The sequence below is a fragment of the Pleurodeles waltl genome, chromosome 4_1 (assembly GCF_031143425.1).
Source record: "Pleurodeles waltl isolate 20211129_DDA chromosome 4_1, aPleWal1.hap1.20221129, whole genome shotgun sequence".
NCBI lineage: Eukaryota > Metazoa > Chordata > Amphibia > Caudata > Salamandridae > Pleurodeles > Pleurodeles waltl.
In genome coordinates this window covers 55,871,560-55,888,106 of record NC_090442.1, presented here as the reverse complement: position 1 = coordinate 55,888,106, position 16,547 = coordinate 55,871,560, and the positions used below count along the sequence as shown (strand labels likewise).

Sequence of the window (16,547 nt, the reverse complement as noted above, 5' to 3'; positions counted from 1 at the left end):
AGTTGCCAGGCAGCTTATCTTCTGCCGGGCACACTTTCCTTTGCAGGCTTTCAGGTTGTGAATCCAGCACTGCTTAGGTGTCCATGTCAGACATGAGCAGCTCATTGAGCCCCACTGTGTGTTTTTTGTGGAGATACAACTCTCAGACTAGAGGGAGCAGGCGGGAAGTGGGTGAGACTCACACAGGGTGGGTGGGGCAGTTAAAGGATGTTATCTAATAGTGTAATCGAGGAGTTGGGTTTTTTGTGCACTACACTTTAACCAGCGATTCTTTCTAAAAGGAAATCCCAGGGCAGTACCCGCAATGAGTGGCATCCCCACACCCGAGGTGGCATTGTGGTAGCTGTTCCCTGAGCCCATAGCCCCTGTCCCCATGTCGCCCTTTCTCCTCGTGTAACTCACCTCAGGTTCGGTGGCTCTGATACTTGCTGCTTCTGCGCGATCATCCCCATGATCTGGGCCTTTGTACGAAATGTCATGTAAGATGACTTTATTCAGCACAGCGTTTGTCATTTGCTTGGTTGTCCTGTCACTGTTGGATGTTTTCTTGCGCAGACTACTGTCTAATGGTGGGAAGGCCACGAGACACGTGACTTTTCTCTTTCCTTGTTAGCATAGTTTCCTGCCACTGTCTTGTTGTGCTGCCTGCCTGTGAGACACGTGTCTTGCCCATCTCAGCTCCACTGTGGCATGTTAGATATGTCTTTGAGCAGAGTCCCGGTCCCAGAGCTGCTGCCTTCTCTGCACTCTGGCTTGTAAGACTGCAGGCAAAGGCCCTCCCTGGCCCCTCAGCCAGATAGATACATTTACCTGCAGGGCTCAGCTTTGGTGAAAGATATTGGCGAGAGAGAGGAAAGGGGACGGCCTGTGGTGCACCCCCTATTTTGCATAGAACCACAGCCTCCTGGGAGGGCAGAGACATGAGGGTTCTCAGGGAAAGCCCTCCCAGGAGTGTTGAAGGGCAGGACATGAAACACAGCAATCCCGGAATGGCCTGGTCTAAGATGCCTGTGCAATAGGCCTGGCCCTAGGCTTCCGGGGCTCTTCCTCGGCAGAGGCCCCAGTGGTATGAGCCCGACCAGGGCTGTGCCCGACCAGGGCTGTAGGGCGCGTTGGGAGCGCGTTAGGGACGCGAAAGAGGGCGCAGGGCGCAGAACTCTGCCCGTTTCTCCCCAGGATTTTGGGGAGGACAGGGAATCTGGCCAGGTCAGTGACTAGGCTTTCCCAGAAGGAAAGTCCAGTGACAGTGGCATGTTGTGAAACACAAGATTGCTGGTGGTCTGGAGGGTGCTTTCTGTCAGCCACTTCTCCCGGGAGCAGCCAGAGAGCAGGCTGATGTCGTGCTCTGTCAAGCACAACACTGGCCCCAAACCACTGTCCTTAGCAAAAGCAGAAACATTCATAGTTTCAGTCTCCTGCATCTGATTCCTGCCATCAGCATGTGAACGTTTGGCAGTCCAAGGCTTGCCATGCAAACTTTGTTCATAGGTGTCCCATGCGAATGCATGGGCCTCATCACTACTGTCTACGGCAGGGCTCTCTGCTCAGCCTATGTAAGTGAAGCATTGGTGGTTCAGTGGTAGAATTCTCGCCTGCCACGCGGGAGGCCCGGGTTCGATTCCCGGCCAATGCAAAGCTCCCTTCTTTTGGCTTTGCTTTAGAAGTCAGAGATATAGACTTGGTGGGGAAAAAAATGTCAAAGAGTGACCCCGACGTGATTTGAACACGCAACCTTCTGATCTGGAGTCAGACGCGCTACCGTTGCGCCACAAGGTCCCTGTGCATGCAGTTCTCAGCCCCGGATCAAGAAATGCTTCTGTGCCTTTTATTGGCCCTCAGTACGCCTGTGGTTAAAGTAGAAGGCTTGGTGTCCCGTTTCCAGTCCTATTGGTGGAAATGACTAGAGGTGAAGAGATGAGAGAAGATAGAAATGTTGAGATAGAGCGTGTCACGCAGGCAAAGCGAGAGCTCTAAGAGCAAAGCCAGACAGCTGTGTTTTAATTCAGGACTTGATGTAGGCAAAAGCATACGTCCCTGGGTGGGCTTGAACCACCAACCTTTCGGTTAACAGCCGAACGCGCTAACCGATTGCGCCACAGAGACCAACCACCGCAGTGAGTGTGTTGGGACTCAATATATGTTTTTACCTTTGTGCTCCTGCCTGCAGCTCTAAGGTCCTGGCATAAGACAGGTAGGCTTAGACTCCATTGTGACATGTCTTACTTCTCTTAGAAGAAGGTTCTGAGTTGCCAGGCAGCTTATCTTCTGCCGGGCACACTTTCCTTTGCAGGCTTTCAGGTTGTGAATCCAGCACTGCTTAGGTGTCCATGTCAGACATGAGCAGCTCATTGAGCCCCACTGTGTGTTTTTTGTGGAGATACAACTCTCAGACTAGAGGGAGCAGGCAGGAAGTGGGTGAGACTCACACAGGGTGGGTGGGGCAGTTAAAGGATGTTATCTAATAGTGTAATCGAGGAGTTGGGTTTTTTGTGCACTACACTTTAACCAGCGATTCTTTCTAAAAGGAAATCCCAGGGCAGTACCCGCAATGAGTGGCATCCCCACACCCGAGGTTGCATTGTGGTAGCTGTTCCCTGAGCCCCTAGCCCCTGTCCCCATGTCGCCCTTTCTCCTCGTGTAACTCACCTCAGGTTCGGTGGCTCTGATACTTGCTGCTTCTGCGCGATCATCCCCATGATCTGGGCCTTTGTACGAAATGTCATGTAAGATGACTTTATTCAGCACAGCGTTTGTCATTTGCTTGGTTGTCCTGTCACTGTTGGATGTTTTCTTGCGCAGACTACTGTCTAATGGTGGGAAGGCCACGAGACACGTGACTTTTCTCTTTCCTTGTTAGCATAGTTTCCTGCCACTGTCTTGTTGTGCTGCCTGCCTGTGAGACACGTGTCTTGCCCATCTCAGCTCCACTGTGGCATGTTAGATATGTCTTTGAGCAGAGTCCCGGTCCCAGAGCTGCTGCCTTCTCTGCACTCTGGCTTGTAAGACTGCAGGCAAAGGCCCTCCCTGGCCCCTCAGCCAGATAGATACATTTACCTGCAGGGCTCAGCTTTGGTGAAAGATATTGGCGAGAGAGAGGAAAGGGGACGGCCTGTGGTGCACCCCCTATTTTGCATAGAACCACAGCCTCCTGGGAGGGCAGAGACATGAGGGTTCTCAGGGAAAGCCCTCCCAGGAGTGTTGAAGGGCAGGACATGAAACACAGCAATCCCGGAATGGCCTGGTCTAAGATGCCTGTGCAATAGGCCTGGCCCTAGGCTTCCGGGGCTCTTCCTCGGCAGAGGCCCCAGTGGTATGAGCCCGACCAGGGCTGTGCCCGACCAGGGCTGTAGGGCGCGTTGGGAGCGCGTTAGGGACGCGAAAGAGGGCGCAGGGCGCAGAACTCTGCCCGTTTCTCCCCAGGATTTTGGGGAGGACAGGGAATCTGGCCAGGTCAGTGACTAGGCTTTCCCAGAAGGAAAGTCCAGTGACAGTGGCATGTTGTGAAACACAAGATTGCTGGTGGTCTGGAGGGTGCTTTCTGTCAGCCACTTCTCCCGGGAGCAGCCAGAGAGCAGGCTGATGTCGTGCTCTGTCAAGCACAACACTGGCCCCAAACCACTGTCCTTAGCAAAAGCAGAAACATTCATAGTTTCAGTCTCCTGCATCTGATTCCTGCCATCAGCATGTGAACGTTTGGCAGTCCAAGGCTTGCCATGCAAACTTTGTTCATAGGTGTCCCATGCGAATGCATGGGCCTCATCACTACTGTCTACGGCAGGGCTCTCTGCTCAGCCTATGTAAGTGAAGCATTGGTGGTTCAGTGGTAGAATTCTCGCCTGCCACGCGGGAGGCCCGGGTTCGATTCCCGGCCAATGCAAAGCTCCCTTCTTTTGGCTTTGCTTTAGAAGTCAGAGATATAGACTTGGTGGGGAAAAAAATGTCAAAGAGTGACCCCGACGTGATTTGAACACGCAACCTTCTGATCTGGAGTCAGACGCGCTACCGTTGCGCCACAAGGTCCCTGTGCATGCAGTTCTCAGCCCCGGATCAAGAAATGCTTCTGTGCCTTTTATTGGCCCTCAGTACGCCTGTGGTTAAAGTAGAAGGCTTGGTGTCCCGTTTCCAGTCCTATTGGTGGAAATGACTAGAGGTGAAGAGATGAGAGAAGATAGAAATGTTGAGATAGAGCGTGTCACGCAGGCAAAGCGAGAGCTCTAAGAGCAAAGCCAGACAGCTGTGTTTTAATTCAGGACTTGATGTAGGCAAAAGCATACGTCCCTGGGTGGGCTTGAACCACCAACCTTTCGGTTAACAGCCGAACGCGCTAACCGATTGCGCCACAGAGACCAACCACCGCAGTGAGTGTGTTGGGACTCAATATATGTTTTTACCTTTGTGCTCCTGCCTGCAGCTCTAAGGTCCTGGCATAAGACAGGTAGGCTTAGACTCCATTGTGACATGTCTTACTTCTCTTAGAAGAAGGTTCTGAGTTGCCAGGCAGCTTATCTTCTGCCGGGCACACTTTCCTTTGCAGGCTTTCAGGTTGTGAATCCAGCACTGCTTAGGTGTCCATGTCAGACATGAGCAGCTCATTGAGCCCCACTGTGTGTTTTTTGTGGAGATAAAACTCTCAGACTAGAGGGAGCAGGCAGGAAGTGGGTGAGACTCACACAGGGTGGGTGGGGCAGTTAAAGGATGTTATCTAATAGTGTAATCGAGGAGTTGGGTTTTTTGTGCACTACACTTTAACCAGCGATTCTTTCTAAAAGGAAATCCCAGGGCAGTACCCGCAATGAGTGGCATCCCCACACCCGAGGTTGCATTGTGGTAGCTGTTCCCTGAGCCCCTAGCCCCTGTCCCCATGTCGCCCTTTCTCCTCGTGTAACTCACCTCAGGTTCGGTGGCTCTGATACTTGCTGCTTCTGCGCGATCATCCCCATGATCTGGGCCTTTGTACGAAATGTCATGTAAGATGACTTTATTCAGCACAGCGTTTGTCATTTGCTTGGTTGTCCTGTCACTGTTGGATGTTTTCTTGCGCAGACTACTGTCTAATGGTGGGAAGGCCACGAGACACGTGACTTTTCTCTTTCCTTGTTAGCATAGTTTCCTGCCACTGTCTTGTTGTGCTGCCTGCCTGTGAGACACGTGTCTTGCCCATCTCAGCTCCACTGTGGCATGTTAGATATGTCTTTGAGCAGAGTCCCGGTCCCAGAGCTGCTGCCTTCTCTGCACTCTGGCTTGTAAGACTGCAGGCAAAGGCCCTCCCTGGCCCCTCAGCCAGATAGATACATTTACCTGCAGGGCTCAGCTTTGGTGAAAGATATTGGCGAGAGAGAGGAAAGGGGACGGCCTGTGGTGCACCCCCTATTTTGCATAGAACCACAGCCTCCTGGGAGGGCAGAGACATGAGGGTTCTCAGGGAAAGCCCTCCCAGGAGTGTTGAAGGGCAGGACATGAAACACAGCAATCCCGGAATGGCCTGGTCTAAGATGCCTGTGCAATAGGCCTGGCCCTAGGCTTCCGGGGCTCTTCCTCGGCAGAGGCCCCAGTGGTATGAGCCCGACCAGGGCTGTGCCCGACCAGGGCTGTAGGGCGCGTTGGGAGCGCGTTAGGGACGCGAAAGAGGGCGCAGGGCGCAGAACTCTGCCCGTTTCTCCCCAGGATTTTGGGGAGGACAGGGAATCTGGCCAGGTCAGTGACTAGGCTTTCCCAGAAGGAAAGTCCAGTGACAGTGGCATGTTGTGAAACACAAGATTGCTGGTGGTCTGGAGGGTGCTTTCTGTCAGCCACTTCTCCCGGGAGCAGCCAGAGAGCAGGCTGATGTCGTGCTCTGTCAAGCACAACACTGGCCCCAAACCACTGTCCTTAGCAAAAGCAGAAACATTCATAGTTTCAGTCTCCTGCATCTGATTCCTGCCATCAGCATGTGAACGTTTGGCAGTCCAAGGCTTGCCATGCAAACTTTGTTCATAGGTGTCCCATGCGAATGCATGGGCCTCATCACTACTGTCTACGGCAGGGCTCTCTGCTCAGCCTATGTAAGTCAAGCATTGGTGGTTCAGTGGTAGAATTCTCGCCTGCCACGCGGGAGGCCTGGGTTCGATTCCCGGCCAATGCAAAGCTCCCTTCTTTTGGCTTTGCTTTAGAAGTCAGAGATATAGACTTGGTGGGGAAAAAAATGTCAAAGAGTGACCCCGACGTGATTTGAACACGCAACCTTCTGATCTGGAGTCAGACGCGCTACCGTTGCGCCACAAGGTCCCTGTGCATGCAGTTCTCAGCCCCGGATCAAGAAATGCTTCTGTGCCTTTTATTGGCCCTCAGTACGCCTGTGGTTAAAGTAGAAGGCTTGGTGTCCCGTTTCCAGTCCTATTGGTGGAAATGACTAGAGGTGAAGAGATGAGAGAAGATAGAAATGTTGAGATAGAGCGTGTCACGCAGGCAAAGCGAGAGCTCTAAGAGCAAAGCCAGACAGCTGTGTTTTAATTCAGGACTTGATGTAGGCAAAAGCATACGTCCCTGGGTGGGCTTGAACCACCAACCTTTCGGTTAACAGCCGAACGCGCTAACCGATTGCGCCACAGAGACCAACCACCGCAGTGAGTGTGTTGGGACTCAATATATGTTTTTACCTTTGTGCTCCTGCCTGCAGCTCTAAGGTCCTGGCATAAGACAGGTAGGCTTAGACTCCATTGTGACATGTCTTACTTCTCTTAGAAGAAGGTTCTGAGTTGCCAGGCAGCTTATCTTCTGCCGGGCACACTTTCCTTTGCAGGCTTTCAGGTTGTGAATCCAGCACTGCTTAGGTGTCCATGTCAGACATGAGCAGCTCATTGAGCCCCACTGTGTGTTTTTTGTGGAGATACAACTCTCAGACTAGAGGGAGCAGGCAGGAAGTGGGTGAGACTCACACAGGGTGGGTGGGGCAGTTAAAGGATGTTATCTAATAGTGTAATCGAGGAGTTGGGTTTTTTGTGCACTACACTTTAACCAGCGATTCTTTCTAAAAGGAAATCCCAGGGCAGTACCCGCAATGAGTGGCATCCCCACACCCGAGGTTGCATTGTGGTAGCTGTTCCCTGAGCCCCTAGCCCCTGTCCCCATGTCGCCCTTTCTCCTCGTGTAACTCACCTCAGGTTCGGTGGCTCTGATACTTGCTGCTTCTGCGCGATCATCCCCATGATCTGGGCCTTTGTACGAAATGTCATGTAAGATGACTTTATTCAGCACAGCGTTTGTCATTTGCTTGGTTGTCCTGTCACTGTTGGATGTTTTCTTGCGCAGACTACTGTCTAATGGTGGGAAGGCCACGAGACACGTGACTTTTCTCTTTCCTTGTTAGCATAGTTTCCTGCCACTGTCTTGTTGTGCTGCCTGCCTGTGAGACACGTGTCTTGCCCATCTCAGCTCCACTGTGGCATGTTAGATATGTCTTTGAGCAGAGTCCCGGTCCCAGAGCTGCTGCCTTCTCTGCACTCTGGCTTGTAAGACTGCAGGCAAAGGCCCTCCCTGGCCCCTCAGGCAGATAGATACATTTACCTGCAGGGCTCAGCTTTGGTGAAAGATATTGGCGAGAGAGAGGAAAGGGGACGGCCCGTGGTGCACCCCCGTTTTTGCATAGAACCACAGCCTCCTGGGAGGGCAGAGACATGAGGGTTCTCAGGGAAAGCCCTCCCAGGAGTGTTGAAGGGCAGGACGTGAAACACAGGAATCCCGGAATGGCCTGGTCTAAGATGCCTGTGCAATAGGCCTGGCCCTAGGCTTCCGGGGCTCTTCCTCGGCAGAGGCCCCAGTGGTATGAGCCCGACCAGGGCTGTAGGGCGCGTTGGGAGCGCGTTAGGGACGCGAAAGAGGGCGCAGGGCGCAGAACTCTGCCCGTTTCTCCCCAGGATTTTGGGGAGGACAGGGAATCTGGCCAGGTCAGTGACTAGGCTTTCCCAGAAGGAAAGTCCAGTGACAGTGGCATGTTGTGAAACAAGATTGCTGGTGGTCTGGAGGGTGCTTTCTGTCAGCCACTTCTCCCGGGAGCAGCCAGAGAGCAGGCTGATGTCGTGCTCTGTCAAGCACAACACTGGCCCCAAACCACTGTCCTTAGCAAAAGCAGAAACATTCATAGTTTCAGTCTCCTGCATCTGATTCCTGCCATCAGCATGTGAACGTTTGGCAGTCCAAGGCTTGCCATGCAAACTTTGTTCATAGGAGTCCCATGCGAATGCATGGGCCTCATCACTACTGTCTACGGCAGGGCTCTCTGCTCAGCCTATGTAAGTGAAGCATTGGTGGTTCAGTGGTAGACTTCTCGCCTGCCACGCGGGAGGCCCGGGTTCGATTCCCGGCCAATGCAAAGCGCCCTTCTTTTGGCTTTGCTTTAGAAGTCAGAGATATAGACTTGGTGGGGAAAAAAATGTCAAAGAGTGACCCCGACGTGATTTGAACACGCAACCTTCTGATCTGGAGTCAGACGCGCTACCGTTGCGCCACGAGGTCCCTGTGCATGCAGTTCTCAGCCCCGGATCAAGAAATGCTTCTGTGCCTTTTATTGGCCCTCAGTACGCCTGTGGTTAAAGTAGAAGGCTTGGTGTCCCGTTTCCAGTCCTATTGGTGGAAATGACTAGAGGTGAAGAGATGAGAGAAGATAGAAATGTTGAGATAGAACATGTCACGCAGGCAAAGCGAGAGCTCTAAGAGCAAAGCCAGACAGCTGTGTTTTAATTCAGGACTTGATGTAGGCAAAAGCATACGTCCCTGGGTGGGCTTGAACCACCAACCTTTCGGTTAACAGCCAAACGCGCTAACCGATTGCGCCACAGAGACCAACCACCGCAGTGAGCGTGTTGGGACTCAATATATGTTTTTACCTTTGTGCTCCTACCTGCAGCTCTAAGGTCCTGGCATAAGACAGGTAGGCTTAGACTCCATTGTGACATGTCTTACTTCTCTTAGAAGAAGGTTCTGAGTTGCCAGGCAGCTTATCTTCTGCCGGGCACACTTTCCTTTGCAGGCTTTCAGGTTGTGAATCCAGCACTGCTTAGGTGTCCATGTCAGACATGAGCAGCTCATTGAGCCCCACTGTGTGTTTTTTGTGGAGATACAACTCTCAGACTAGAGGGAGCAGGCGGGAAGTGGGTGAGACTCACACAGGGTGGGTGGGGCAGTTAAAGGATGTTATCTAATAGTGTAATCGAGGAGTTGGGTTTTTTGTGCACTACACTTTAACCAGCGATTCTTTCTAAAAGGAAATCCCAGGGCAGTACCCGCAATGAGTGGCATCCCCACACCCGAGGTTGCATTGTGGTAGCTGTTCCCTGAGCCCATAGCCCCTGTCCCCATGTCGCCCTTTCTCCTCGTGTAACTCACCTCAGGTTCGGTGGCTCTGATACTTGCTGCTTCTGCGCGATCATCCCCATGATCTGGGCCTTTGTACGAAATGTCATGTAAGATGACTTTATTCAGCACAGCGTTTGTCATTTGCTTGGTTGTCCTGTCACTGTTGGATGTTTTCTTGCGCAGACTACTGTCTAATGGTGGGAAGGCCACGAGACACGTGACTTTTCTCTTTCCTTGTTAGCATAGTTTCCTGCCACTGTCTTGTTGTGCTGCCTGCCTGTGAGACACGTGTCTTGCCCATCTCAGCTCCACTGTGGCATGTTAGATATGTCTTTGAGCAGAGTCCCGGTCCCAGAGCTGCTGCCTTCTCTGCACTCTGGCTTGTAAGACTGCAGGCAAAGGCCCTCCCTGGCCCCTCAGCCAGATAGATACATTTACCTGCAGGGCTCAGCTTTGGTGAAAGATATTGGCGAGAGAGAGGAAAGGGGACGGCCCGTGGTGCACCCCCTATTTTGCATAGAACCACAGCCTCCTGGGAGGGCAGAGACATGAGGGTTCTCAGGGAAAGCCCTCCCAGGAGTGTTGAAGGGCAGGACGTGAAACACAGCAATCCCGGAATGGCCTGGTCTAAGATGCCTGTGCAATAGGCCTGGCCCTAGGCTTCCGGGGCTCTTCCTCGGCAGAGGCCCCAGTGGTATGAGCCCGACCAGGGCTGTGCCCGACCAGGGCTGTAGGGCGCGTTGGGAGCGCGTTAGGGACGCGAAAGAGGGCGCAGGGCGCAGAACTCTGCCCGTTTCTCCCCAGGATTTTGGGGAGGACAGGGAATCTGGCCAGGTCAGTGACTAGGCTTTCCCAGAAGGAAAGTCCAGTGACAGTGGCATGTTGTGAAACACAAGATTGCTGGTGGTCTGGAGGGTGCTTTCTGTCAGCCACTTCTCCCGGGAGCAGCCAGAGAGCAGGCTGATGTCGTGCTCTGTCAAGCACAACACTGGCCCCAAACCACTGTCCTTAGCAAAAGCAGAAACATTCATAGTTTCAGTCTCCTGCATCTGATTCCTGCCATCAGCATGTGAACGTTTGGCAGTCCAAGGCTTGCCATGCAAACTTTGTTCATAGGTGTCCCATGCGAATGCATGGGCCTCATCACTACTGTCTACGGCAGGGCTCTCTGCTCAGCCTATGTAAGTGAAGCATTGGTGGTTCAGTGGTAGAATTCTCGCCTGCCACGTGGGAGGCCCGGGTTCGATTCCGGCCAATGCAAAGCGCCCTTCTTTTGGCTTTGCTTTAGAAGTCAGAGATATAGACTTGGTGGGGAAAAAAATGTCAAAGAGTGACCACGCCGTGATTTGAACACGCAACCTTCTGATCTGGAGTCAGACGCGCCACCGTTGCGCCACGAGGTCCCTGTGCATGCAGTTCTCAGCCCCGGATCAAGAAATGCTTCTGTGCCTTTTATTGGCCCTCAGTACGCCTGTGGTTAAAGTAGAAGGCTTGGTGTCCCGTTTCCAGTCCTATTGGTGGAAATGACTAGAGGTGAAGAGATGAGAGAAGATAGAAATGTTGAGATAGAGCATGTCACGCAGGCAAAGCGAGAGCTCTAAGAGCAAAGCCAGACAGCTGTGTTTTAATTCAGGACTTGATGTAGGCAAAAACATACGTCCCTGGGTGGGCTTAAACCACCAACCTTTCGGTTAACAGCCGAACGCGCTAACCGATTGCGCCACAGAGACCAACCACCGCAGTGAGCGTGTTGGGACTCAATATATGTTTTTACCTTTGTGCTCCTGCCTGCAGCTCTAAGGTCCTGGCATAAGACAGGTAGGCTTAGACTCCATTGTGACATGTCTTACTTCTCTTAGAAGAAGGTTCTGAGTTGCCAGGCAGCTTATCTTCTGCCGGGCACACTTTCCTTTGCAGGCTTTCAGGTTGTGAATCCAGCACTGCTTAGGTGTCCATGTCAGACATGAGCAGCTCATTGAGCCCCACTGTGTGTTTTTTGTGGATATACAACTCTCAGACTAGAGGGAGCAGGCGGGAAGTGGGTGAGACTCACACAGGGTGGGTGGGGCAGTTAAAGGATGTTATCTAATAGTGTAATCGAGGAGTTGGGTTTTTTGTGCACTACACTTTAACCAGCGATTCTTTCTAAAAGGAAATCCCAGGGCAGTACCCGCAATGAGTGGCATCCCCACACCCGAGGTTGCATTGTGGTAGCTGTTCCCTGAGCCCATAGCCCCTGTCCCCATGTCGCCCTTTCTCCTCGTGTAACTCACCCCAGGTTCGGTGGCTCTGATACTTGCTGCTTCTGCTGCGCGATCATCCCCATGATCTGGGCCTTTGTACGAAATGTCATGTAAGATGACTTTATTCAGCACGGCGTTTGTAATTTGCTTGGTTGTCCTGTCACTGTTGGATGTTTTCTTGCGCAGACTACTGTCTAATGGTGGGAAGGCCACGAGACACGTGACTTTTCTCTTTCCTTGTTAGCATAGTTTCCTGCCACTGTCTTGGTGTGCTGCCAGCCTGTGAGACACGTGTCTTGCCCATCTCAGCTCCACTGTGGCATGTTAGATATGTCTTTGAGCAGAGTCCCGGTCCCAGAGCTGCTGCCTTCTCTGCACTCTGGCTTGTAAGACTGCAGGCAAAGGCCCTCCCTGGCCCCTCAGCCAGATAGATACATTTACCTGCAGGGCTCAGCTTTGGTGAAAGATATTGGCGAGAGAGAGGAAAGGGGACGGCCCGTGGTGCACCCCCTATTTTGCATAGAACCACAGCCTCCTGGGAGGGGAGAGACATGAGGGTTCTCAGGGAAAGCCCTCCCAGGAGTGTTGAAGGGCAGGACGTGAAACACAGCAATCCCGGAATGGCCTGGTCTAAGATGCCTGTGCAATAGGCCTGGCCCTAGGCTTCCGGGGCTCTTCCTCGGCAGAGGCCCCAGTGGTATGAGCCCGACCAGGGCTGTGCCCGACCAGGGCTGTAGGGCGCGTTGGGAGCGCGTTAGGGACGCGAAAGAGGGCGCAGGGCGCAGAACTCTGCCCGTTTCTCCCCAGGATTTTGGGGAGGACAGGGAATCTGGCCAGGTCAGTGACTAGGCTGTCCCAGAAGGAAAGTCCAGTGACAGTGGCATGTTGTGAAACACAAGATTGCTGGTGGTCTGGAGGGTGCTTTCTGTCAGCCACTTCTCCCGGGAGCAGCCAGAGAGCAGGCTGATGTCGTGCTCTGTCAAGCACAACACTGGCCCCAAACCACTGTCCTTAGCAAAAGCAGAAACATTCATAGTTTCAGTCTCCTGCATCTGATTCCTGCCATCAGCATGTGAACGTTTGGCAGTCCAAGGCTTGCCATGCAAACTTTGTTCATAGGTGTCCCATGCGAATGCATGGGCCTCATCACTACTGTCTACGGCAGGGCTCTCTGCTCAGCCTATGTAAGTGAAGCATTGGTGGTTCAGTGGTAGAATTCTCGCCTGCCACGCGGGAGGCCCGGGTTTGATTCCCGGCCAATGCAAAGCGCCCTTCTTTTGGCTTTGCTTTAGAAGTCAGAGATATAGACTTGGTGGGGAAAAAAATGTCAAAGAGTGACCCCGACGTGATTTGAACACGCAACCTTCTGATCTGGAGTCAGACACCCTACCGTTGCGCCACGAGGTCCCTGTGCATGCAGTTCTCAGCCCCGGATCAAGAAATGCTTCTGTGCCTTTTATTGGCCCTCAGTACGCCTGTGGTTAAAGTAGAAGGCTTGGTGGCCCGTTTCCAGTCCTATTGGTGGAAATGACTAGAGGTGAAGAGATGAGAGAAGATAGAAATGTTGAGATAGAGCATGTCACGCAGGCAAAGCGAGAGCTCTAAGAGCAAAGCCAGACAGCTGTGTTTTAATTCAGGACTTGATGTAGGCAAAAGCATACGTCCCTGGGTGGGCTTGAACCACCAACCTTTCGGTTAACAGCCAAACGCGCTAACCGATTGCGCCACAGAGACCAACCACCGCAGTGAGCGTGTTGGGACTCAATATATGTTTTTACCTTTTTGCTCCTACCTGCAGCTCTAAGGTCCTGGCATAAGACAGGTAGGCTTAGACTCCATTGTGACATGTCTTACTTCTCTTAGAAGAAGGTTCTGAGTTGCCAGGCAGCTTATCTTCTGCCGGGCACACTTTCCTTTGCAGGCTTTCAGGTTGTGAATCCAGCACTGCTTAGGTGTCCATGTCAGACATGAGCAGCTCATTGAGCCCCACTGTGTGTTTTTTGTGGATATACAACTCTCAGACTAGAGGGAGCAGGCGGGAAGTGGGTGAGACTCACACAGGGTGGGTGGGGCAGTTAAAGGATGTTATCTAATAGTGTAATCGAGGAGTTGGGTTTTTTGTGCACTACACTTTAACCAGCGATTCTTTCTAAAAGGAAATCCCAGGGCAGTACCCGCAATGAGTGGCATCCCCACACCCGAGGTTGCATTGTGGTAGCTGTTCCCTGAGCCCATAGCCCCTGTCCCCATGTCGCCCTTTCTCCTCGTGTAACTCACCTCAGGTTCGGTGGCTCTGATACTTGCTGCTTCTGCGCGATCATCCCCATGATCTGGGCCTTTGTACGAAATGTCATGTAAGATGACTTTATTCAGCACAGCGTTTGTCATTTGCTTGGTTGTCCTGTCACTGTTGGATGTTTTCTTGCGCAGACTACTGTCTAATGGTGGGAAGGCCACGAGACACGTGACTTTTCTCTTTCCTTGTTAGCATAGTTTCCTGCCACTGTCTTGTTGTGCTGCCTGCCTGTGAGACACGTGTCTTGCCCATCTCAGCTCCACTGTGGCATGTTAGATATGTCTTTGAGCAGAGTCCCGGTCCCAGAGCTGCTGCCTTCTCTGCACTCTGGCTTGTAAGACTGCAGGCAAAGGCCCTCCCTGGCCCCTCAGCCAGATAGATACATTTACCTGCAGGGCTCAGCTTTGGTGAAAGATATTGGCGAGAGAGAGGAAAGGGGACGGCCCGTGGTGCACCCCCTATTTTGCATAGAACCACAGCCTCCTGGGAGGGCAGAGACATGAGGGTTCTCAGGGAAAGCCCTCCCAGGAGTGTTGAAGGGCAGGACGTGAAACACAGCAATCCCGGAATGGCCTGGTCTAAGATGCCTGTGCAATAGGCCTGGCCCTAGGCTTCCGGGGCTCTTCCTCGGCAGAGGCCCCAGTGGTATGAGCCCGACCAGGGCTGTGCCCGACCAGGGCTGTAGGGCGCGTTGGGAGCGCGTTAGGGACGCGAAAGAGGGCGCAGGGCGCAGAACTCTGCCCGTTTCTCCCCAGGATTTTGGGGAGGACAGGGAATCTGGCCAGGTCAGTGACTAGGCTTTCCCAGAAGGAAAGTCCAGTGACAGTGGCATGTTGTGAAACACAAGATTGCTGGTGGTCTGGAGGGTGCTTTCTGTCAGCCACTTCTCCCGGGAGCAGCCAGAGAGCAGGCTGATGTCGTGCTCTGTCAAGCACAACACTGGCCCCAAACCACTGTCCTTAGCAAAAGCAGAAACATTCATAGTTTCAGTCTCCTGCATCTGATTCCTGCCATCAGCATGTGAACGTTTGGCAGTCCAAGGCTTGCCATGCAAACTTTGTTCATAGGTGTCCCATGCGAATGCATGGGCCTCATCACTACTGTCTACGGCAGGGCTCTCTGCTCAGCCTATGTAAGTGAAGCATTGGTGGTTCAGTGGTAGAATTCTCGCCTGCCACGTGGGAGGCCCGGGTTCGATTCCGGCCAATGCAAAGCGCCCTTCTTTTGGCTTTGCTTTAGAAGTCAGAGATATAGACTTGGTGGGGAAAAAAATGTCAAAGAGCGACCACGCCGTGATTTGAACACGCAACCTTCTGATCTGGAGTCAGACGCGCCACCGTTGCGCCACGAGGTCCCTGTGCATGCAGTTCTCAGCCCCGGATCAAGAAATGCTTCTGTGCCTTTTATTGGCCCTCAGTACGCCTGTGGTTAAAGTAGAAGGCTTGGTGTCCCGTTTCCAGTCCTATTGGTGGAAATGACTAGAGGTGAAGAGATGAGAGAAGATAGAAATGTTGAGATAGAGCATGTCACGCAGGCAAAGCGAGAGCTCTAAGAGCAAAGCCAGACAGCTGTGTTTTAATTCAGGACTTGATGTAGGCAAAAGCATACGTCCCTGGGTGGGCTTAAACCACCAACCTTTCGGTTAACAGCCGAACGCGCTAACCGATTGCGCCACAGAGACCAACCACCGCAGTGAGCGTGTTGGGACTCAATATATGTTTTTACCTTTGTGCTCCTGCCTGCAGCTCTAAGGTCCTGGCATAAGACAGGTAGGCTTAGACTCCATTGTGACATGTCTTACTTCTCTTAGAAGAAGGTTCTGAGTTGCCAGGCAGCTTATCTTCTGCCGGGCACACTTTCCTTTGCAGGCTTTCAGGTTGTGAATCCAGCACTGCTTAGGTGTCCATGTCAGACATGAGCAGCTCATTGAGCCCCACTGTGTGTTTTTTGTGGATATACAACTCTCAGACTAGAGGGAGCAGGCGGGAAGTGGGTGAGACTCACACAGGGTGGGTGGGGCAGTTAAAGGATGTTATCTAATAGTGTAATCGAGGAGTTGGGTTTTTTGTGCACTACACTTTAACCAGCGATTCTTTCTAAAAGGAAATCCCAGGGCAGTACCCGCAATGAGTGGCATCCCCACACCCGAGGTTGCATTGTGGTAGCTGTTCCCTGAGCCCATAGCCCCTGTCCCCATGTCGCCCTTTCTCCTCGTGTAACTCACCCCAGGTTCGGTGGCTCTGATACTTGCTGCTTCTGCTGCGCGATCATCCCCATGATCTGGGCCTTTGTACGAAATGTCATGTAAGATGACTTTATTCAGCACGGCGTTTGTCATTTGCTTGGTTGTCCTGTCACTGTTGGATGTTTTCTTGCGCAGACTACTGTCTAATGGTGGGAAGGCCACGAGACACGTGACTTTTCTCTTTCCTTGTTAGCATAGTTTCCTGCCACTGTCTTTGTGTGCTGCCAGCCTGTGAGACACGTGTCTTGCCCATCTCAGCTCCACTGTGGCATGTTAGATATGTCTTTGAGCAGAGTCCCGGTCCCAGAGCTGCTGCCTTCTCTGCACTCTGGCTTGTAAGACTGCAGGCAAAGGCCCTCCCTGGCCCCTCAGCCAGATAGATACATTTACCTGCAGGGCTCAGCTTTGGTGAAAGATATTGGCGAGAGAGAGG

The 16,547-nt window shown here is 52.6% G+C and overlaps 6 non-coding genes across 6 annotated transcripts; 2 read left to right on the top strand and 4 right to left on the bottom strand.

The window, feature by feature from the left end:
* The first annotated feature begins 1,562 nt into the window (after positions 1 to 1,562).
* Positions 1,563 to 1,633, top strand: TRNAG-GCC (transfer RNA glycine (anticodon GCC)). The gene has a single exon. It is a non-coding gene; the product is annotated as a tRNA-Gly (tRNA).
* Positions 1,634 to 2,029: 396 nt separating this feature from the next.
* TRNAN-GUU (transfer RNA asparagine (anticodon GUU)) lies at positions 2,030 to 2,103 on the bottom strand. The gene has a single exon. It is a non-coding gene; the product is annotated as a tRNA-Asn (tRNA).
* A 1,703-nt stretch (positions 2,104 to 3,806) lies between these two features.
* Positions 3,807 to 3,877, top strand: TRNAG-GCC (transfer RNA glycine (anticodon GCC)). The gene has a single exon. It is a non-coding gene; the product is annotated as a tRNA-Gly (tRNA).
* A 396-nt stretch (positions 3,878 to 4,273) lies between these two features.
* TRNAN-GUU (transfer RNA asparagine (anticodon GUU)) lies at positions 4,274 to 4,347 on the bottom strand. The gene has a single exon. It is a non-coding gene; the product is annotated as a tRNA-Asn (tRNA).
* Positions 4,348 to 6,517: 2,170 nt separating this feature from the next.
* TRNAN-GUU (transfer RNA asparagine (anticodon GUU)) lies at positions 6,518 to 6,591 on the bottom strand. Its single transcript has one exon. It is a non-coding gene; the product is annotated as a tRNA-Asn (tRNA).
* A 1,827-nt stretch (positions 6,592 to 8,418) lies between these two features.
* Positions 8,419 to 8,490, bottom strand: TRNAW-CCA (transfer RNA tryptophan (anticodon CCA)). The gene has a single exon. It is a non-coding gene; the product is annotated as a tRNA-Trp (tRNA).
* Positions 8,491 to 16,547: the final 8,057 nt, after the last annotated feature.